At 38.8% G+C, this 23,339-nt stretch overlaps 1 protein-coding gene across 1 annotated transcript in view; it reads right to left on the bottom strand.

Annotated features, from left to right (window-relative positions):
• The window catches only part of MDGA2 (MAM domain containing glycosylphosphatidylinositol anchor 2), a 914,699-nt gene that overhangs the window by 669,451 nt on the left and 221,909 nt on the right, over positions 1–23,339 (bottom strand). The window lies entirely within an intron of this gene.

The following is a 23,339-nucleotide window of genomic DNA, read 5'->3' on the forward strand; positions in this document are numbered from 1 at the left end:
GAACAATGACAGGGGAAAAGTTCAGCTGAAAGTAGGTTGTCCCAGTAGGGCCTATTATTTGGGTTTGACTGATGATAAAAAGATATCAGAATATAACAAATTTATGTATGAGAGTTTTGAAAGCAGATTCTTGAAAACTACATTCTTTTTAAGGTAACACTTTTCATTTGGAAAATAACAGCATATCTCAACTAATAAGAATCAAATATAAACTTGATTCTGAAAATTAGTCTCTATATAGGCTAACCAGGATTTCTTATTTTGTAGTAAGACAGAATAATAATTTATTATGAAAATTTCTATGCATTTCTAATATAAGGAGAAATTCATTGAAATCTTAAAATAATTCATAGCAACATTTTCAGTGAAACACAAACTTTAGAACTGAACATTCATCTTTTTTCACTATGAGAGGACTGAATGATACTGATATGGTATTCTCCAGATTAATTATCCATACTCATAAGTAATGCAGACAACAAAGTGAGAAAAAAATACTCTTTAATTTTTTTCCTCAATTTCCAATTATATACTGACTTTGAAGTGGCACTCAAAATAGAATGATATATTTTCAATGCAAATCATCCCTAGAAAAGTTTCTCTGTGAGCTGATCATCAAATTAAAATAGCGATTCGGAAAAAGGAAAGAAAAATCTGGCAAGATCAATAAATGTGTTTTAGTGAAATCAAGGAATAATTTATCTTTCTTAGGAGTTTGGCACCAGTTTATTTCCTTCTTAGGTGCAGCTAATCCATAGATCTAGACTAACAGCATGATAAATTTTAATCTTGGCATGTTCCAACGATAGATCGCTTAATAATGAGAAAGAAGCACATCTCTCAGAGTCTGCACTGAATCAAATGTTTAGCAGAACCACATGAAGCTTCCCCTAACTCACTGTTCATTGGCACTTTCTAAGAGAGAAAGAATTGCTAGACAATTCAAACAAATTCACCATTTGAGAAAGTACCTGGCATCACATTAAGTCCCAGGAAAGAGAAAAATGGCTGTACTTTTCTAACTCCATCTCTTGGCTCCTACCACCTAGCTTCCTGACAAATACTCAATTGCAATTAAGTTCTGCTTCCACTGAGAATTTTGCAAAAAAGGGAGAGACTTCAGAGAGTGAGGAGACTTCCTGTGTTTGTAACTTATGTTTAGATAATAACCAAATGACATAGAGAACCTGGATCCAGAGACTTCTTTTTCCTTATTCCCTTGATCAAACTGCTGATGCTAAGAGTAACTGCAGTTCATGACTGCAGCCATGAAATTAAAAGACGCTTGCTCTTTGAAAGAAATGCTATGATAAACCTAGATAGTGTATTAAAAAGCAGGTCTGTCTAGTCAAAGTTATGGTTGTTTCCAGTTGTCATGTATGGATGTGAGAATTGGACCATAAAGAATGCTGAGCACCGAAGAATTAATGCTTTCATACTGTGGTGCTGGAGAAGATTCTTGAGAGTCCTTTGGACAACAAGATCAAATCAGTCAATATAAAAGAAATCAACCCTGAATATTCATTGGAAGGACTGATGCTGAGGCTGAAGACCTGATACTTTGGCCACCTGATGCAAAGAGCCAACTCACTGGAAAAAACCCTGATGCTGGGAAAGACTGAGGGCAGGAGGAGAAGGGGATGGTAGAGGATGAGATGGTTGGATGGCGTCATCAATTCAGTGGACATGAGTTTGAGCAAACTCCAATAAATAGTGAAGGACAGAGAAGCCTGGTATGCAGCAGTCCATGAGTGAACATCTGAACAAGAATAACAAAGACTATTTAATATTGAAAACATAGTATCTATAAGCCCAAACATCAAAAAAATCATAATAACCTTTCCTCTCCCTTTATTTACTACCCCTCAGTTGACTCTTGCTACTCCATAACCAAAAATTCAATCATTTTCCTTAAATCTTTGTATTGCCATCAGTTTCTGGCTTTGAGGGAAGCAGGAATAACAAGGTTGTTTGTTTGTTTGTTTGACCTTCAGAGAGCACATATGAAATACAAAAAAAAGTGTGTTTTTTTTTTTATCATTTTGCTATATTGACAATAGCAGCATGACAGCAGTTTATGGGAAGCCTATGTGGATTAAAACTAAGTAGTTATTTAAATACTGCCAATTGAAAAGAAATCAAATTCAGCAATGTTTTTATTTAAATTATTACATAGTTTTAAGAACTTCTGATGTTTGGTGGGCTTCCCTGGTGGATCAGACGATAATCTGCCTTCAATGGAAGAGACCTGGGTTTGATCCCTGGGTCGGGATGTTCCCCTGCAGAAGGAAATGGCAACCCATTGTAGTATTATTGCCTGGAGAATTCCATGGACAGAGGAGCCTGGCAGACCACAGTCCATGGGGTCGCAAACAGTCAAACACGACTGAGTGACAAACACTTCACCTCATAGTATTAACCTATTATCACTACTGTATATTTACTTCCAGACATTTTTTCCTATGGTTACAGAAATACACAAAAATTCACAATAGGTAGAGAATTCCAAAGTGAGCTGTTCATCTCAAAGCAGAATATTATGTATTTCCTTCCTCTTCTGTAAATATAAATCTGTATCATACTTTAAAGGTTACATGTTTCAAATATTATTAATTTAATCAATCCCTTATTGTTGGACATCTAGATTTTTCACATCATTTTCTTTTAGATATACAGACAGATACATACATATATAGATAAATCACAGAAGTATACCTGGTGGCTCAGAATAGTATATCAAAGTTGCACTAAAATGAACATGTTTTTCCTTAAGCTCTCTGGGAAAGGGGGTTTTTAAATTACACTTTAGTGAAAAATATCTTAATGCCCTTCAACATCCCTGTACAGAAAATAATTTTACTTGTTCCTGGAAGTGTCCAGCCTCTAATGGTGTCTCTCTGTGTGTGTTTAGTATTTCTTTTACTCTTAAACATTTTAATAACATGATATTGGCTATTCTTAATGGTTTCCATTAGAAAGTGTTCTCAGGATTTGATGTTGATGCATACTATTATTTTGTACTTTTAGGTGACTTTTTTTCTATATTGCCTACAGATATCCAGTGAGGATTTACCTGGTTTCATTTCATTTTCTAGATGCATATGTGCACTATCACTAGAAACTAGTTTTGTCAGGTAGTTCTAAACACTGATATCCCCAAATATGAAGTTTGTACTGTGAATCTCAGTGTTGGTGCAGGTGCTCCCGGTATATTAACATTGAACCATGTTTTTCAAGGATGAGCATTTTGCAAATTTACAGAAATACACAAGGGATTACGAGATTTATCAGATAAGCTAAATTTAAATTGCCTGATAATTTTAAATGAGAACTTGTGTTTGAAGATCTACCTTGGGAGTTGCTGCAATTCCCATCACACTTGGGCTACTTCTTGGCTGGATCCTCCTAACTATCTTTATTCTTATACTCTATCTCTTTCTCTCTATTCCAGGTTTCCTTCTCCTGCAGTTTTCCAACATCAGATACCACTTCATCATGTTTCTCCTAAAATTACAAAAATTAAAACTATGAGATTACTAGTTGCTATTTGCTTTGGTTTATTGATAACCAGGTGATGGGAAGACAGGTGGAGGATATGATCTTTCATATTACTTTGTGAAATCATAAAATTAATTAAATTAACCTATGAAAACAGAAACATGAAAAGACCAGTTACCCAAGTCACATGGGTATGTACTGCTCCTCTAAGAATCTCAAGCTATAAGAACCTCTAGCTCCACACTGCACTGATTATACAATTTTATGAAGTTTGTGTATCATTTAAAATTTTTTTTAGTTGAAGGATAATTGATTTACAATAGTGTGCTGGTTTCTGTCACACATCAACACAAATCAGTCACAGGTATACATGTTCCCCCTCCCTCTTGAAACTCCCTTCTATCTCCCACCCCACCCCACCCCTCTAGGTTGCCACAGAGCACTGGGATGAGCTTACTGTGTTGCACAGCAAATTCCCACTTGGTATCTAGTTTAAGTTTGGTAATGTGTATGTTTCCATGCTACTCTCTCAATTCGTCCCACCCTCTCCTTCCCACACTGTGTCCACAAGTCTGTTCTGTATGTCTGCATCTCCATTATTGCCCTGCAAATAGGTTCATCAGTATTATCTTTCTAGGTTGCATACACATGCATTATATACGATATTTGTCTTTCTCTTTCTGATTTACTTCACTCTGTACAAGAGGCTCTAGGTTCAATCACTTCATCAGTATTGACTCAAATGTGTTCTTTTTATAGCTGAATAATATTCCATCATATATATGTACCACAATTTCTATTTCCATTCATCTCTGGATGGACATCTAAGTTGTCTCATGTCCTAGCTATTATAAAAAGTGCTGCTTTATAAATTGATAAAACCAGTATGGGAAAAAGTATGGTAATTTCTCAAAAAACTTGGAATAAAACTACCATATGACTCAATAATCCCACTACTAGACATATAACCTAAGAAAACCATAATTGAAAGAAACACATGCCATGTATCATTTTGAGTCAGAATCACCTCTATTATAATCATACATATTTAAGAGTGAGGTATTTCTAATGTACACATTAGATTGTTTAAGTGGTAATAAAGTCCTGACACACATGGGAAGATGTAGGGCATTAGAAAGAACACTGAAGTCAAGAGAATTTGGTTCAAATGCCCACCTATGTCCCTAACTTACTCAGTCATCTTTGGAAAAGTGAACAATCTCTTTGAACTGCTCTCTCAAAAATTAAACAAGGCTTTAAATAATTGATTAAAGCAGATAAATCATGTATTAGTTCTTGAACACTGTGTGTGTGTGTGTATGTCCACACTCATATACAAACATATATTATGGTTTAACAATCTCAATAAGCAGAAAAATTCAGTAGGAAAGACCATATTGAGTTCTAGAACATGATTCTTTAAAAACCACATAAGTAAGAAAGTAAAGAATACTGATGCATAAAAAAATCTTAAATTTCTGTTTCCATCTCATCACCATACTGAAGTTGAACAGCAGAGAGAGAGAGAGAGAGAGAGAGAGAAAGACACACACACACACACACACACACACGCACACGCACACACGCACATGCATGGAGACAGAGAAAGAGAGAAAAGAAGCACTGGGTTCAAGTCTGAGCTCTGACAATTAATTAGTAGCTCCGTGATCTTAGGTAATTCATTTAAAATGTTGAGCTTCATTTTCCTGATCTGTCAAGTTGTTCTGATGACTAAATGAAACCAATAATGCACGTAAAGGGCCTAGCAGAGTATATTTTACATGTAGACCAGTACTCAGCAAACATTAGTCTCGCACTCATTTCTGATAAGTATTAGGTGTATGTAAGTTAGTATGGAGAAGGGAGAAAAATGACCTACAGAGATGAATTACCTAGGGATTTAAAGACTTTTGATTTTTTTCCTTATTTTTCTAATCAACAATAAGTAGAAAAATGATTAATTTCAAATTTAGTTCATGATTCTATCCATGGGGGTAAAATTATTTAATGCATAAGGACAGACAAATGTGTGTGTTGTGCATATAGGAGTAATTTGAAAGAAAAATGTAGAGAAAACAAGGATTTAGTATCTAAACTTTGGAAAAGAAACTGCCCACTCATGGAAATATCTTCCCCACATATGAAAGAGAGAACAACTAGCTATTTATAGATGGTTAGGAGAAGACAAGATAATCACAAATTATAGGTAAGATAACTCTACCTATATGTATAATCTGTCTATCAATGGCAGACACACAAATAAGTATCTGAAGAATAACATGGGAGTATAGCACACATAAATTCTGATTTGGTCACTCTGGTCTCAATATTTCAAGACCCAGTAAGGAAGGCAATATTGTGCTTTTATTAAAATTCATCCTACAATAGTACAAAATTGCATTTTCCATGGACAATATAGTTACTCTATTTAGCTCTAGTAGGAGTATCACCAGAGAAGGCTATGGCACCCCACTCCAGTACTCTTAACTGGAAAATCCCATGGGCGGAGGAGCCTGGTGGGCTGCAGTCCATGGGGTTGAGAAGAATTGGACAGGACTGAGCAACTTCACTTTCACTTTTCACTTTCATGCACTGGAGAAGGAAATGGCAACCCACTCCAGTGTTCTTGCCTGGAGAATCCCAAGGACGGGGGTGCCTCGTGGGCTGCCGTCAATGGGGTCGCACAGAGTCGGACATGACTGAAGCGACTTAGCAGCAGCAGCAGCAGCAGGAGTATCACTGGCGCACTGTAGTCCATGAGGTTGTGAAGAGTCAGACATGACTTGGCAACTGAATGACAAGAGTGTCACTCTCAAGAAAAGGCAGCTGCACGTTCCTAAAAGTATGAGTCCCTCGTGCTGTGCTGTGCTTCATCACTCAGTCATGTCCAACTCTTTGTGACCCCATGGACTATAGCCTGCCAGGAACCTCTGTCCATGGGACTTTCTGGCTAAAGATTTCCTTTGTGTTTTGCCAGACATTTCTCGATGCAAGTATTTCTGTCTACTGTGCTTTTTTTTTTTTTTCTTCTTCTAAATTTCTCATCATTTTGTGAATGAGGAATTATGCACACATCTCAACAGACCCACATATTTGTAAACGTATGGACTCTGAAATGTGAACCAGGGCAAGCATGTCTTAGCACAAACTGGGAATCAGTTGTCTTGAACTTAGTTGTTTTCACTCACAAAACCTTTTACTCACAGTTTAACAACCTGACTTGCATTTTATATGACCTATGAAGTATGGCTATTGTTGCCTCAAAATGACTAACTTGTTTTGTAAGACTTTCTACGGTCACCATAAATTGCCATTTATGTTCATGGTAACACCAGGAAATATTTAAAAGCTTATTAAAAAAACACCTGTCCTGCCAAGGATTTCCTGTACTGAGGAACACATGGCTTTATGGCCCTGTCACTAACGTGGTGACGGAGGTTGACATTCCTTCATGACCAAGTTATGGGCTTCCCAGATGGCTCGGTGGGAAGAATCCATCTGCCAATGCAGGCGATGCAAGAGATGTGGGTTCAATTTTTGAGTTAGGAAGAGCCCCCGGGTAGGAAACGGCAACCCACTCCAGTATTCTTGCAGGGAAAAATTTTCATGGACAGAGGAGCCTGATGGGCTACAGTCCATGGGGTTGCAAAGAGTCGGACACAACTGAGCATCCATGCATGCATGGCCAAGTTACCAAAAGAGTCTAACTCAGCCCTCTCAAATTAATTCCTTAGGAATTTGACAGAATATGACATATCACACAGTATTTGCATCATTCAGTTTCTCCTAGAATATCTAGAGTGTTCCCACCTGACCTATCTAAAACCTTCAGCCTTATTCTAGGGCTCCTTCCCTTCTTCTCTCTCATCATAAATCTGGTTACTTCTTGTCAGAGAGCCTATCATTGTCATAAAAGGCCTCCTCAAGCTCCACTGTGCATTCTATGCAGCCAGTACTTCAACGCTTAAGTCCAGAAATCAAAGTTTTCTTCAAACTGGGCCATCTCAAAGAAAACTCATCCATGAAAATACATCTCTAATACATCTACATCTCTAATACACCAAGTCTTCCCTTTTCATACTTGAGAGGTGGCTCTTCTCAAGGGGATGAATGGAAGCTGATAATAAGAGATTTGGGTTTCAAAAAATGGCTGAAATTTTTCAATCCTGGATGAATACTTCAGGCGTTCTAGTGGAATGGGGGTTAAAAATAGGTTTAACATTAAGTGATATGTTTCACACTTGTGTATAAACTGGATTCCATACATATTATGTTTCGAGTAATGCAGACAAGCATAGCAAACAGCATTTCCTTCTAAATATAGTATGTATAGTATCATTTAGGATTTCGCTGGTGGCTCAGATGATAAAGCGTCTGCCTGCAATATGGGAGACCCAGGTTCGATCTCTGGGTTGCGAAGATCTCCTAGAGAAGGAAATGGCAACCCACTCCAGTATTCCTGCCTGGAGAATCCCAGGGACGGAGGAGCCTGGTAGGCTACAGTCCATGGGGTCGCAAAGAGTTGGACATGACTGAGCGACTTCACTTCACTTCACTTTTCACTTCATAGTATCATTTACATTATATATTACTATATGCATATTGTATAGTATATAATACTATGCATCATTTATACATAAACTACATATCTAATTATACAAATGCACACATAGTATCTTTAAAGAGGGGACCCGCAAGTGGTATTCAGAGAGTAGAATGAAGAAAGAGAAGAAAAATGGACACAGTCACCTTCTAAACTGCTCCATACTTTCTGGGTCAACTCAACATATAATGCCCCAGGATTCCAGGGAAACCGCAGAAAGTGTCCTGCAGCCGGTTGCCTTCTCAGGGAGGGCACTAGCTCCAATCTGAGTTCTGGACACAAGCTCACTGCATGTGCACCTGCAGGAAGGAGAGTGGTATCTACTCTACATTGTGTAGGCTCCTCTGTGTTCATCATAGTCGCACACAGACCCCACCATTGCACTTCTCCTTCTGTATAATGCTGACTACAGAGTGTCACACTGCTTGATTTGTGTCTTTACCACTACATGGAAAGCTTCTTAAGATTGGGCACTGTACTTAATCATTTAAGTAGGCCTTTTTTCAGTTTCTTTAAACTTACCTCTATGAGAAGTAACCTCAGATGAATGCCTCTTCAGTCCAAAATAGTTATATAGAAACATGGCCCTACCCTAAAGTTCAGTTCAGTTCAGTCACTCAGTCATGTCTGATTCTTTGCGACCCCATGAATCGCAGCACGCCAGGCCTCCCTGTCCATCACCAACTCCCAGAGTTCACTCAGACTCATGTCCATCGAGTCAGTGATGCCATCCAGCCATCTCATCCTCTGTCATCCCCTTCTCCTCCTGCCCCCAATCCCTCAAAGCATCAGAGATTTTTCCAATGAGTCAGCTCTTCGCATGAGGTGGCCTAAGTACTGGAGTTTCAGAGTTTCAGCTTTAGCATCATTCCTTCTAAAGAAATCCCAGAGCTGATCTCCTTCAGAATGGACTGGTTGGATCTCCTTGCAGTCCAAGGGACTCTCAAGAGTCTTCTCCAACACCACACTTCAAAAGCATCAATTTTTTGGTGCTCAGCTTTCTTCACAGTCCAACTCTCACATCCATACATGACCACTGGAAAAACCATAGCCTTGACTAGACGGACCTTTGTTGGCAAAGTAATGTCTCTGCTTTTCAATATGCTATACAGGTTGGTCATAACTTTTCTTCCAAGGAGTAAGCGTCTTTTACAGGGTCCCAACTGGTACCAGTCCTGGTGGTCCATTAGGAACCAGGCCTCACAGCAGGAGGTGAGCAGTGGACGAGTGAATGAAGCTTCATCTGTGTTTACAACTGTGCCCCGCTGCTCTCTCATCAGCCCCAGATGTGAACTGTCTAGTTGGAGGAAAACAAGCTCAGGGCTCCCACTGGTTCTGCATGATGGTGAGTTGTATAATTATTTCATTATACATTACAATGTAATAATAACAGAAATAAAGTACACAATAAATGTAGTGCACTTAAACCATACCCAAATCATCCACCACCATCTGTGTAAAAATTGTCTTCCATGAAATCAGTCCCTGGTGCCAAAAATATTGGAGACCACTGCCCTAATGGATAATCATATTGGCTACCAGGCCTGAAATCTTAAAGCAAGATGTTTAACCCTTTTGGACTTCAGATATCTCGACTGGGTTGAGAGGATTAAATATGATCATGTACCCAAACTTAGCCTATCCCAGAGCATATGGTAAATTTCAATAAACATTAGCTATTATTTGTATTGTATTTCATAGCTTTGATAGGCTTCCAATTGCTCAAACCATATCTAGTGTATGTTGCCACTACAGAAAAATGGCAAGTTGCTAGAAGACAATACCACCTCTGTTTCTTCAGTGGTTATAGTATTTTCCCGACTTATACTCATCCACCCACAGTTTGTACACAGAATGGGTTCCCCAAATTTTGAACAGTGCACTGGGCAAAGTGGAGGCAACAAATGACAGGAAGTTACTGTGTAAAACAAACGAGTTTTCAAATGTGATCAGGAAACTGGGGTCATTATTGTACTTTAAAGAGTATGATCAGAATTTCTTTCACAGCTGATCTTTTAAATTAAACAAGCACAGCTGGAAAAACAAATGCAAATTTTGGTATTTCAGTCCAGCAATATGCAAGCATATCCACAGTAAGAGTAATTTGCTGAAGAAGCCTCATTAATGAGTCCGAACGCTGGTTTATTACGAGAAGTCACGCTATACTCTAATAAAGGCAACATTTTCCTGAGTGCTGCATAAGGTCATGTCTACACACAGTGTCTTTCCCCATAAAACACCAGTCTTCTGAGTCAAGAACCTTCTCCCATTATGAATAGTTTGTCAAATACACACAGGGCTCTGTATTTCTCAGCACCTCATTCTGAAGTAACTCTGGACTGAATTATTATTAACACATACTGTTCTACATTAGGATGTAATTCAGAAACACCAGTGGACAGACTGGATACAATGGATCCATCTATTAATTATAGTCTGTTATTAGCTGTTTGTACATTGATTTAACTCCTTACTACACTGCAAATTTAAAGCCCAAAAGGAGAATAATCTGAAATGAAACATGTTAACTCATCTTTAATATAAGAGGAAGGTAAGATTCTGCAGTGATGCAAATGGGAGGATCACCAAGAACATACTAAGGGGAATGTCTCTCTCTAGAAATAATGGTTGGTACAGTGTCCATTAAGCTTTAGATTCACCTTGCAACTCTCATAATGGAAATATTCAATATATAAAATGTCACTGGATATACCTGATGGGGGACACTGTTATGACCTCATAGCTCAGCACATTATATTTGTACAAAAGATTTCAAACATTCCTAATCAGTCCTTCATCAGGAGGGGTGATGCTGAAGCTGAAGCTCCAATCCTTTGGCCACCTGATGCGAACAGCCAACTCATTAGAAAAGACCCTGATGCTGGGAAAGATTGAAGGCAGGAGGAAAAGGGGATGACAGAGGATGAGATGGTTGGATGGCATCCTTGACTTAATGGACATGAGTTTGAGCAAGCTCCGGGAGATGATGGACAGGGAAGACTGGTGTGCTACACTCCATGGGGTCACAAAGAGTCAAACACGACTGAGTGACTAAACAGCAACAGTCAGGCTCTAACTACCTTCCACTCCTCATATATATAAGCCAGTATGGCACTTTACTCCTCTAGTTCCATGATGCCATTTTCAAGAGACAGGAGCCAAAAATATGTTGTAGCTCTAGCCCTGCAGCTGAGACTCCCAAGCTGAAAGAAGGAAATGTCAGCAACGCAAAAAGCGAAAGAAGAAACAGACCAATTGGCACTGCTATTGCCTGATTTATTAGCCTGGGCCAGGGGTTATTTGCCAATGTAGAAAAAAAGCTGGCACAAATGCTTGGCAACGTGCTCCAAGCTCTATCAGGGAAAGGAATTGATATTTGGATAAGTAAAGAAAAAAAAAAAGTCTCTCGCTGCCTCACTGTGTCTCTTATGTGTGGTGCTACTGTACTGCTTCAGGAACAAGCATAGTGTGTCTATTTTTAGGGCAAATGTGCCTACTCTGTCCTCATCAACTAAATCTTTCTACATGACTAATTTGCAAGTTGAATTATCTTGGTAAATAGGCTGACTCACTAGCAAATAATCTGCAGAATTTAACTATGCATTAGGCTTCTGTAGTGAATTAGGTCTTTCTGTCTTGCTTAGAATGCTGAAATGAACTGCGGTAGTGCTTTGGTTAATAAAAAAAAAAAAAAAAAGGAAGAAAAGTTATTCCAAAGGCAAGACGAGTCTTTCTTTAGAAGAGTTTGGTATGATGGAGATAAATATAGCAAGCTATATTGAGAGACATAGCAGTGACTTAAGTCAAATAAATGAGCCACAGTTCAGATAGATGTATGCATAGTTGAGATAGTTGAGTGTGCATACATAAGATGCATTTTATGTATGTATGTATCCTATACATATTTATATAACAATTTATACTTACATAATCATTTATCACACTGTGCACAACAATCAGTACCCAGCAGTTGTTCAAGAAACACTTGTGAAATGAACAAATTTAAATGCTGGATTAACATTATCACACTGGATCAAATGTCCTGTCCCTCTGCTGCCCCACCCCCTCTATGCCTGTGATGATTCAGTTGTAGAAAGACACATTTTATACATCATAGGTACATACATTTTTTTCTCCTGTTTCTTGTTTTGTTTCTGTGTGGTTTAAAAAGATTACTAAATAATTTGCAATTACTAAATAATTTGAAATATATGTCATTGCAATTATTGCAATGACATTCAAAAAAATACATATATTTGTCCAAATATTGGGCTTCCCTGATAGCTCAGTTGGTAAAGAATCCACCTGCAATGCAGGAGACCCTGGTTTGATTCTTGGGTTGGGAAGATCCACTGGAGAAGGGACAGGCTACTCACTCCAGTATTTTTGGGTTTCTCTTGTGTCTCAGCTGCTGAAGAATCTGCCTGCAATGCGGGAGACCTGTGTTTGATCCCTCAGTTGGGAAGATCTCCTGGAGAAGGGAAAGGCTACCTATTCCAGTATTCTGGCCTGGAGAATTCCATGGACTGTATAGATCAGGGGGTTGCAAAGAATCGGACACGACTGAGCGACAGTTTTAAAGCATGGTAGGAATTAAAATTTTATATACTTGAGTACCTAAGAGTGGGCCAGGATGGCAGCACACCAAGTAAATGTACACAGGATAGGTAGAAAGGGGAGTCAGAAGCATTCCGTCAGTGACAGTATTCAGAATTGCTGGTGCATGGTGACAATGAAAAGATGACTGACTTTTAGCCAGTTTTATGTTCATTTGTAAACCCTCAACAGACAGTGTACTTTCTTACTGCTTGCCCTTAGAGTGTACTACCTCTGTCAGCTTCCCCTCTTGGGCCAGGATCCTTAGCAGAAACCGATGTCAGAGTTCAGGCTGAGGTTGTAGCAAAGTCAACACCCTCCCACACCTGTGCTGATGTACTGATCATTTACCAGCACAGGCACTGGCTCCGACATGTCCTCACTCTCAGCAACAGGCACCTGTGGCTCCCTGGGCGAGGGCTACCCTCGAGCCTCTGGACTTCGCTTTGCATGTATCCAGGAAGAGATGCACCCTTGAGGGTAGATCTTGCTGATGACATAGAGATGTCATGCCCTCAGAGGACCATTCGGAAGTGTGATCATCACCATCTCCAGAGACCCCTGTGGGGCTGACTCCAGAGTACTTTCCATGGAACTTTGTTTAAATTCCATCCTTACATGTCCTGCCCTGTGCCATTTCCTTACTTCTAGGAGTACTTTCTAAGAAACCATCATCTCGTGAAGCCTTGTCTTGGGGTCTGATCCGGGGAGAGACAGGGCAATCTTAGATACAAGTGACTGTTTACCTTAAAACTGGAAGAATCATGAATTGCTGGGCAATCTTACACACAATCTCCTTAGAAAAGAGTAAGAAAATAGACTAATCTAGTTTGTATCTTGGTAGCTCCAATTTCATAAAAGAAAAGCTAATATAAACCCCATTGTCTTACTCAGCACGATTCTACCCTTTCTGTAGGCTTCCAGAGGTTCTCTGGAAAGAGAAATGTCAAAAAATAAAATGACCTTTTTCTCAGTCTAACGATATTCTTTGCCTTCCTCATTATACATAGATGAGGGAAAGATGCAGTTGCTTTCCCTGGAATCCAAGGCATTATTACATAGAAATTCTTTTCACTTCTATCTCACTCCCTTATCCCTTCCAAAAGTAGAATTAAATTCAAGATCACAGCTAAGGACTGAATACATGGCAAGCCCTGATTCCATCTAGGGACTGCAAATTCACATTCTAAAATATTCTCTACCGTTGGTATCAAAGTGTAATTGAAAAGTCAGATCTGTGCACAGCAACTGTAAAGCATGGGAGAAACTACATGCTTCAAAAAAAAAAAAAAAACTATAAATAAAGGTTTATGGGAGCTGAAAGGTGAGGCGGATGAACTCTGAACAGGGAAGCCAGGCAAAGCAGCATGGCCAAGGTGGCCCTTGGGGAGATCCTTAATGTGTGAGTTTGGTCAGAGGGAGTCAAGGAGGAGCCTTCCAAGGTGACAAGAACATGAGTGGTTGTGATATGCAGAGACTAGAGTAGCAGGTCATAGAGGCAAATACAGGGAGCAAAACTGGAATGGGGCAAAGCTTGTGGCAGGTATGCACTGAAGACCCAATGGCTATTTCATGATGACTGAAATTCCACTGACCTCATTCAAATTGCACCCTTGCAAAGAAGTGTAATTGTAGCCATGTGGTCACTTTTATCTTGAAGTGAGTGATTTCTAAAATAGTCTGATTCACAGCTGGCTTTGATAGAGGAGAAGTAAGATGAAGTTACTACTTCCTTAGGCCAGAGGAAAAACCAAAGCACATTTTGTCCACGTTAAACATTGAAAGTTTCAACCAGGCTTTTTGCAACAGCCACAAACTGAATAAGAAAACAAAACATATGAATATTCAGCACTCTTTCTCACAACGAAGGAAAGAGGAATCGTAAACATCATCAATTGATACTAACAATTTTTTTCAGATGCACACTCTTGGATGTAACAGAATAATTATCAGCTATAAATAGTATGGTGACTTTAAAGCAATTGAAATCTGATGAGAAATCATAGCTAGAAATGATAGCACAGATTAGGAACTAATCCAGACACAAGGAAAAAAATTTGCTTAAACCCTATAAAATCACTTGACAACATAAACTATAAAAGTCAAATAAGTGACTGAAGCAAGGCATTTTTTAGCCATATTGAAGGACTTATTTGGAAAATTAAGGAGTCAGATCAGATAAGATCAGTCGCTCAGTCGTGTCTGACTCTTTGCGACCCCATGAATCACAGCACGCCAGGCCTCCCTGTAGTTTTAACTACCAAAATAAGTACATGAATAAATATTGTGTCAATAAACATATACTCAACAAACATATACTGAATACCTATAAGTACTAGGACTGCATTGTTGAACCAGAAAGACTCATTTTTCTCATATGGAACTAACAGTGAAAATCAGGTTAATGACAGGTAGGTACAACATATGACACCTAGCAGAGAGAAAACTAAAAAACTGGTTGATAAACTTCATACATGGATACAGGTTATTATGCCAATAGATAGAATGGTGTTAATACAAACACAAACTAGTACCTGAAGTTTAAATGAAACATCAATTAGACCCAACATCATGAGTTCAAAGCTGAGAATAATTACGAAACAGCTACCACAATATATCCTGAGATAGAATTACAGTGTCAGATGCACACATTCTGTGTAACAAAACATATCTTTTCCAATTTAATTTCAGAAAATATATAAACCAGTCAAATATATTGATTCAAGGTTTCACTTGGGGAAAAAAACTCAGAATATAACAGAAAAGATAAATAGGACTATGGTGTAGAAACTGTTTTAGACACACTGTTCACTGTGTGAATTATCATAGGTTGGCATCAATTTGTAATAATCATATTGATAATAATAATAATGGATAACATAATTTGAGTTATTATGTGACAAGCAGTCTGTTCAGGGATTCAAAAGCATTTATTTACTTGTTCCTATGTTCATCAAAATCATGCTTATTTTGGTTCTATTTCATGTTAGGCATTGTCCCAGATACTACAGACATAATGATGAATAAAGAGTTGAGTTCTTGTGTTCTGGAGCTTACTTTCTAGTAAACTGGAGAGATAGTAATAGTAAAGTGGAGAGACAGTAATAAATACACACAGAGGAAGAATGTAGTCTAATTCGAATACTAAAGTAAAATCAACAGGATAAGAAAATAATTAGTCCTATGCTAGCTATCCTGGACTCGCTGATGACTAGGGGAGGGACATAAGTGAAAGTCAGGCAGGTGGCTGTCTGAAGGCTCAGTCTTCATGGAAGAGGGAATGGGAAGGGGGGCAGCCAGGAGTGAGGGCACACGTGACCTGGTCAGAGTCCCCACTGAAGGCTGGAGCACAGGGGTGGTGTGAGCAGGAAGACTGGCCCAGGAGGCCAGTGGTGAAGGCAGAAGCTAAGCATCAATGATTTATCCTCACAATGATTCTACACAGTAGGTGTTATATCGGAGCCAGCAGCTCAGATGGTAAAGAATCCACCTGCAAATGCAGGAGACCCATGTTTAATCCCTGGGTCCAAAAGATCCCCTGGAGAAGGGAATAGCAACTCACTCCAGTATTCTTGCCTAGAGAATCCCATGGTTAGAGGATTCTGGCAGTCTTGATTTTCCCTCTTACATAGTTCTGGGGTTACTCTTTATTCTCCATATTTATTCTATATCTACGAGATTACAACCTCACTGAGGGCAGGTCTTAAGTTTTTGTGTTTTTCCCATAGCACAGTCTCTAGCACTTAAGAGACACTAAAGACGACCCTGTTTAAATGAGAGATCATCTTGCTTATGACAGAGGTTTCCCTTCCTGTAGACACCTTTCTGTAGATGAAAACTTTCCCTTGGCTTATTGCCCATAATGCATGCATGTGTAACTTCTGGGGTTTTCTAAGGAGTCACTTTGTATTGGAGCCTTGGTTATTTACAAGAATTGTTAACAGAAAGGAAAAGTGAATTTGGTGGAAGCAGGTATTTAGACACACTAGAGACTCTGCCTCATAGCCTTAGCTTGGAATAGGGGTAAAATTATGCATGGCATGAGGGGTCAATAAGACTGGATTTATTAGCTAAACTTATTTTCTCAGATGTAAAATAGATGTTATACATTGAATCATTACATATTATAACTTCATTGACTACTGCCATATACCTAGTTTGCCTATTAGAAGATGAACATACTTCAAAGAGAAAAACATCCTTCCTCACAGTAACTTCTCTGTAGGAAGGATCCTACAGAGTAGGCATAAAGAAAGAACACGGGAGAAATGTTAAGTGCTGAATCTAAGCTGTGCACATGTGTGTGTGTGTGTGTGTGTGTGTGTTAGTATCTCCATCATGTCTGACTCTTTGCAACCCCATGGACTATAGTCTGCCAGACTCCTCTGTCCATGGAATTCTCCAGGCGTGGACAAAGCTGAGGGTAGAAGCATAGATCTTGCTGCCTCTTTATTCTACTGTGACCTTTTCTCCCTCTTTGAAAACAAATGGAGTTCAGACTTGGGCAATTGGTACCCACAGCAAAGCTATGATAAGGAGGATAGGAAAAAGAAAAATGAAGGAATAAAACACTGAAACAGCAGCAAGGTCATGGAAGAATATCTGTTTCTGGCACCTCCATCATCTGACTGTGGGCTTCCTTGGTGACAGCTGGTAAAGAATCTGCCTGCAATGCAGGAGACCTGGGTTCGATCCCTGGATTGGGAAGATTCCCTGGAGAAGGGAACAGCTACCCATTCCAGTATTCTGGCCTAGAGAATTTCATGGACTGTATAGTCCATGGCGCAAAGAGTCAGACACGACTGAGAGACTGACTTTTACTTCTTACCTGAGTGTAGTAACCTTTTACGTTTATAAATGTCATTTAGAGAATAAGCATCTATGTGTTCTGAAAATAAAGGTGTTTTCTCATATATCTTTTAAAACTTGAAAAAGTAACAAGTGAAATTATTAAGCTTGCAAATTATACCTTATATTTTAATTATATCTAATTGCAACAAAAAGGTTTTTTTTTCTTTTTAATTAGTTTCATTTTAACCAATTTCATTTCAATTTTTATTATGATAAGGATAGAGTTCATGGAAATATTATTTTAATTTATTTTTAATTGGAGTATAATTGCTTTACAATATTGTGGTTTCTGCCATCTATCAACATGAATCAGCCATAGGTATACATATATGTCCCCCTTTAAAAAGAACTTTAATTTCTCTATCAATTCTTTCTCAACCACCAGGATGACAAAACATAATAAGACCAAAAAAAAAAAAAAAAAAATCCTGAGGGGATGGCAATTAGGAAGAGAGAAAATAAGAAAATGAAGATTTGGGAGAGTCAGGAAAATGGGGGCAGGGAGAGAGCAAAGTCACTGTGTGCCAGTTTTAGTGGGTGCCATGTGTTTCCTTTGTGAATGGTCTAGGGCAGTGGTAAGTGCAAAAAGAAAAGGCAAAGCAACGATTCAGAAATGGAATTCAATTTCTTGATACCACAGTAGTACAGGCTATGCTGACTGACAAACAGAAAAGAAAGGAACACAATGGAACAAAATACAATTTATTTCCATATCTCTCATAAGGACACAGAAAGCAATCTGGGCCAATACTCTGTGTATGTGACAATTGCCTAGCTTTGTAGTTTTAGGCTACACAGTCATTTAATTTTTTTTCAAGAACTCTCACAAGCCTATCCCCTCAAACTGCTAGAGCTTGTCTCTATGTGCCAACAGAAGGGGAAGGGATTGTTTATGACTTAAAAAAATGTTCGTAGAAGTAATAGATACAAATAACTGCGCACAATTTTATACTCACTGCCTTAAAAAAAAAGAACTTGTATCAGAGTTTGCCCAATGTGGAATTTTTAATAAAAATGGCTTGTCAACTGAGAAATTTTACCTGAAGATATATATGAGCACATGTTTTGCTGTAACAAAGCAAAAACACCTTAGTCAATTATGTGTGAGCAGATTATACAAGAGATCTGGGTGGAAGTTTATGCAGTTAGTAGCTTTTAGCAAAAATGTAATGTGTTTGTCATCCAGAATTTATCCACAGGCATAAAGCATGAAAAGAAAGCTGCTTAAATGGACACATTACTGGTTTCCTCACCTTTTGGGGTACAGCTCATTGTGAAAGAAGAGGAATCAGAAACATTTTGATCCATGTTTCTTCTAAATGATACTAAATATAAAAGCAGGGAGCACTTGTAGGACTGACATGAAGTTTATATAAGATTCAAAAAGATAGTTTCTCCCCACTTGTCAATAAGATCATCCACTCCCTTCTTCTGACTCTCTCAGCTTTGTCCTAGTATTAAGCTAAATTAAAAAGCCTGAGCCAAGGCATATGGGTGTACAAAGAAAAAGAAAGAAAGAAATTAATGGGGGAAGGTCAGATTGGAGAGCAGTCACTTTCCAAAGTCAAATTTGAATATGTGATGCTAATATCCAACAGGTTCACTTTATCCCCCTGTCCTACAGACCTAAGTGGGGCAGACCAGAATTCTCTTCTCATAGTGGGAATGAATTTCATGCATCCTTGTAGTGACTTTCATCATTATATGGAATGGGCTGAACTCCATGGCATGTAATCGGAAAACAATTTATTTTTTTTTCCCTTACTGTTCTCTTAAACTTGACCCAGGGACTCATTCTTCTCTAACTCATGTATAAAATATTTTCCTATTAGTTTCAGATAATAAAATATTTTATGTTGCTCTCACATTATAAATATTACCGTTTTAGCAATAAGAATGTCTAGTCTAGGGAACTCTTAACTTCAATAGAACTTAATGCTTTCCTCCACTTCCTACCTAAGCTAACCTTGGAACTGATTAGCCTGGGAAAATTTTGATGAAGATAAGAGGAAAGGTCAGAATCTTTTCCCATTCCTAGCTGCACTGCCTGTCGTTGCCCTCAACCAATGTTTTGGAATCCATTTAGGGAGTCAGATCAGGGAAGGAAGGGGCCAAGGAAAAGGAAGGAGAGATCTTTCTCCATTTCTTCAGATGCTATCTGGCTGTGGGTCCCCCTCCAATGGTAGGTTCTCAGTATAAATGCTGTCTCATTTTGGATGCTTCTGTGGGTTACATGGGAATTCTTCACAGTGCCTGGAGCTGTGGCAGTTCACTTCCCAAACTGGCCACTTCTGATGTCAATCCTCAGCTCTCTACCAGGACATGTGGCAGCCCACTCCACAGAGACTGTCCTAGATGGCACTTCTATAAGAAGCCCTTTTAAATTCACTCTGGACAGGCTCCATCTTCTGTAATTGGTTATAGTTTATGGAAAATTAGGAGTTTTGTTCCTATCATCAGTAGAAGTGATTTCATTCCCAACATATAACCTCTTTAGTAGACAGTTAAGTCAGCTGCTGCTGCTGCTGCTGCTAAGTCACATCAGTTGTGTCCGACTCTGTGCGACCCCATAGATGGCAGCCCACCAGGATCCCCCATCCCTGGGATTCTCCAGGAAAGAACACTGGAGTGGGTTGCCATTTCCTTCTCCAATGCATGAAAGTGAAAAGTGAAAGTGAAGTCGTTCAGTCGTGTCCAACTCTTAGCGACCCCATGGATTGTAGCCTACCAGGCTCCTCCGTCCATGGGATTTTCCAGGCAAGAGTACTGGAGTGGGTTACCATTGCCTTCTCCAAGTTAAGTCAGCAGCTCAAGCCAAAGACTCTTGCCTGTGAATTGCTCAGATAGAAACAAATATCAGAGTTTTGGACTCTTCTAGATTCAAGGCGATCCATGACAAGATCTGTGAGCGACATCTTAAAACTCCTCTCACGCAATTTGAGGTGAGAAGCAAGCATTTCCCCAATTCTATTCATAGGGATCTTAACTCTGGTTCTTCAGCTTCTAATGTACATGGGAAGTAGATGAATAGCTAAGAGGCACTAAACTGGTATTCTGCCACTGCATTTGCCTGTCCTGAAACAGTTGTCCAGTACCCTTCTTTACAATGTGAAGGTTCTTAGCACTTATTTTGTTTTTCGCATATGGAATCCCAGCCCTATCTATGTTCAAGAGTTGACTTCCATTTAAACACTCCACTAAACTCACAAAAGTACAATTCATATTTTAAATCCATATTGTATATGGTCTTAAAACAGGAATAAATGAGGATTTTGTTACAGAAACTCAGTCAGATTTAACTGAGAACATTATAAATTAATTTGTGATCTTATGATAAATCAATCATAAATTGATATATGATTTAGTTATAAATTTAATTTATTTTTGTGTGTGTGCTATTTTTTTTATTACTTTATAATATTGTATTGGTTTTGCCATACATCAACATGAATCCGCCACGGGTGTATACGTGTTCCCCATCCTGAACCCCTCTCCCACCTCCCTCCCCATCCCATCCCTCTGGGTCATTCCAGTGCACCAGCCCCAAGCTTCCTGTATCCTGCATGGAACCTGGACTGGCGATTAGTTTCTTATATGATATTATACATGTTTCAATGCCATTCTCCCAAATCATCCCGCCCTCTCCCTCTCCCACAGAGTCCAAAAGACTGTTTTATATATCTGTGTCTCTTTTGCTGTCTCGTATATAGGGTTATTGTTACCATCTTTCTAAATTCCATATATATGCGTTAATATACTGTATTGGTGTTTTTCTTTTGGGCTTACTTCACTCTGTATAATAGGCTCCAGTTTCATCCAAAAATAAATAAATAAATAAATTTAATTTATTAATTTATTAACGAATGTTTGTGCCTTGCCACAGTCTTTTCTCATAGTAGGGACCAATGAGGATTTGCCATGCTGGGAGTGTTATTACAAAGGAGAATAACTTTTTGTTTAGAAATAGAAGTGAGTTTTGAAGTCATCTAGTTTATATTCTGGAGAATCCCAGGGACAGGGGAGCCTGGTGGGCTGCCGTATATGGGGTTGCACAGAGTTGGACACAACTGAAGCGACTTAGCAGCAGCAGCAGCAGCAGCAGTTTATATTCTTCAATAATTTAGATTTACTCAAGAAACTTAAACACACTTGCAAAGTCACTAACATTATCTTACAAATAACAATCACAAAAGATAAAAGGGAATATGGCAAAAGTTTTTAAGTTTCAAGATTTCTAAACATATACAACTCTGAAAAGCAAAAACAGAACTGCCTAGGCTAATATTGACAAAGTACTTCATTCATTGTAAAACTATTCTAAGAACTGCACCAGGATATTTCTCTAAACATGGGTTTTCTTAGGCAAAAAGAAAAAACTGGTGACTTAAGAACAATTACTATTTTCAACAGCATTTCATAAAGTCAAATTGTTTCATATTTTTATAATCCTTATTGACAACCTATATGTTCTTAATTTATATCTTCTTGTGAGGATATTTTGAGGGTAAATAGCTCTTAGTATTTTTGAAGTTCACTGGCACTTTATTTAAATAGAGCTTCCTAACACTTGGTAGCAAAAATTAGATTCCCATTGTATTTACACACAGCTGTGTGGATCTTTCACTTTTCTCTTTTTGCATCCTCTGAGCAAAGACCTTTTAAACACACCTTAAGTCAAGGCAGTTGGAGAAAAGGTGTATCTCACAAATCGTGTAAAGGAGCATCATCTACTTCCAGCCTAAAGTAAGTTACAGAGGGGAGCTGCTGGGTCAAAAATTGGGATGTAATCTTCTGCTATATTCTTACCAATGTATAGTGTGTGCATGGTCAGTCCTGTCTGACTCTGCAGCCTCCTGAACTGTAGCCCACCAGGCTCCTCTGTCCATGGAATTCTTTACGTAAGAATATTAGAGTAGGTTGTCATTTCCTCCTCCAGGGGATCTTCCCAACTCAGGGATTGAACCCATGTGTCTTACACCCTCTGCATTGCAGGAGGATTCTTTACCACTATGTCACCTAGCAAGCCCATATATAGAGAAAGCAAGGGAATTCCAGAAAAACCATCTACAGAGATCACGGCATTCAGTTCCATCACTTCACAGCAAATAGAAGGGGAAAAATTGGAAGCAGTGATAGATTTTATTTTCTTGGGCTCCAAAATCACTGCAGATGGTGACTGCAGTTATGAAATTAAAAGACCCTTGCTTCTTGGAAGAAAAGTTGTGACAAACCTAGATAGCATATTAAAAAGTACAGATATCACTTTGTCAATAAAGGTTCATATAATCAAAACTATGGTTTTTCCAGTGGTCATGTATGGATGTTAAAGTTGGACCATAGATAAGGTTGAGTGCCGAAGAATTGATGCTTTCAAATTACAGTACTGGAGAAGACTCTTGAGAGTCCTTTGGAGTGTGAGGAGATCAAACCAGTCAATCCTAAAGGAAATCAACCCTCAATATTCATTGGAAGAACTGAAGCTAAGGCTGAGGGTTCTATAATTTGGCCACCGATGTGAAGAGCTGACTCATTGGAAAAGACTCTGATGCTGAGAAAGATGGAAGGTAAAAGGAGAAGGAGGCAGCAGAGGATGAGATGGTGAGGTAGCATCACTGACTCAATGGACATGAATTTGAGCAAACCCTAGGAGATAGTTGGAGAAGGCAATGGCATCCCACTCCAGTACTCTTGCCTGGAAAATCCCATGGATGGAGGAGCCTGGTAGGCCGTAGTCCATGGGGTCGCGAAGAGTCAGACACGACTGAAGCAACTTAGCAGCAGCAGCAGCTAG

This window comes from Bos indicus x Bos taurus, chromosome 10, assembly GCF_003369695.1.
Source record: "Bos indicus x Bos taurus breed Angus x Brahman F1 hybrid chromosome 10, Bos_hybrid_MaternalHap_v2.0, whole genome shotgun sequence".
In the NCBI taxonomy this organism is placed as follows: Eukaryota; Metazoa; Chordata; class Mammalia; order Artiodactyla; family Bovidae; genus Bos; species Bos indicus x Bos taurus.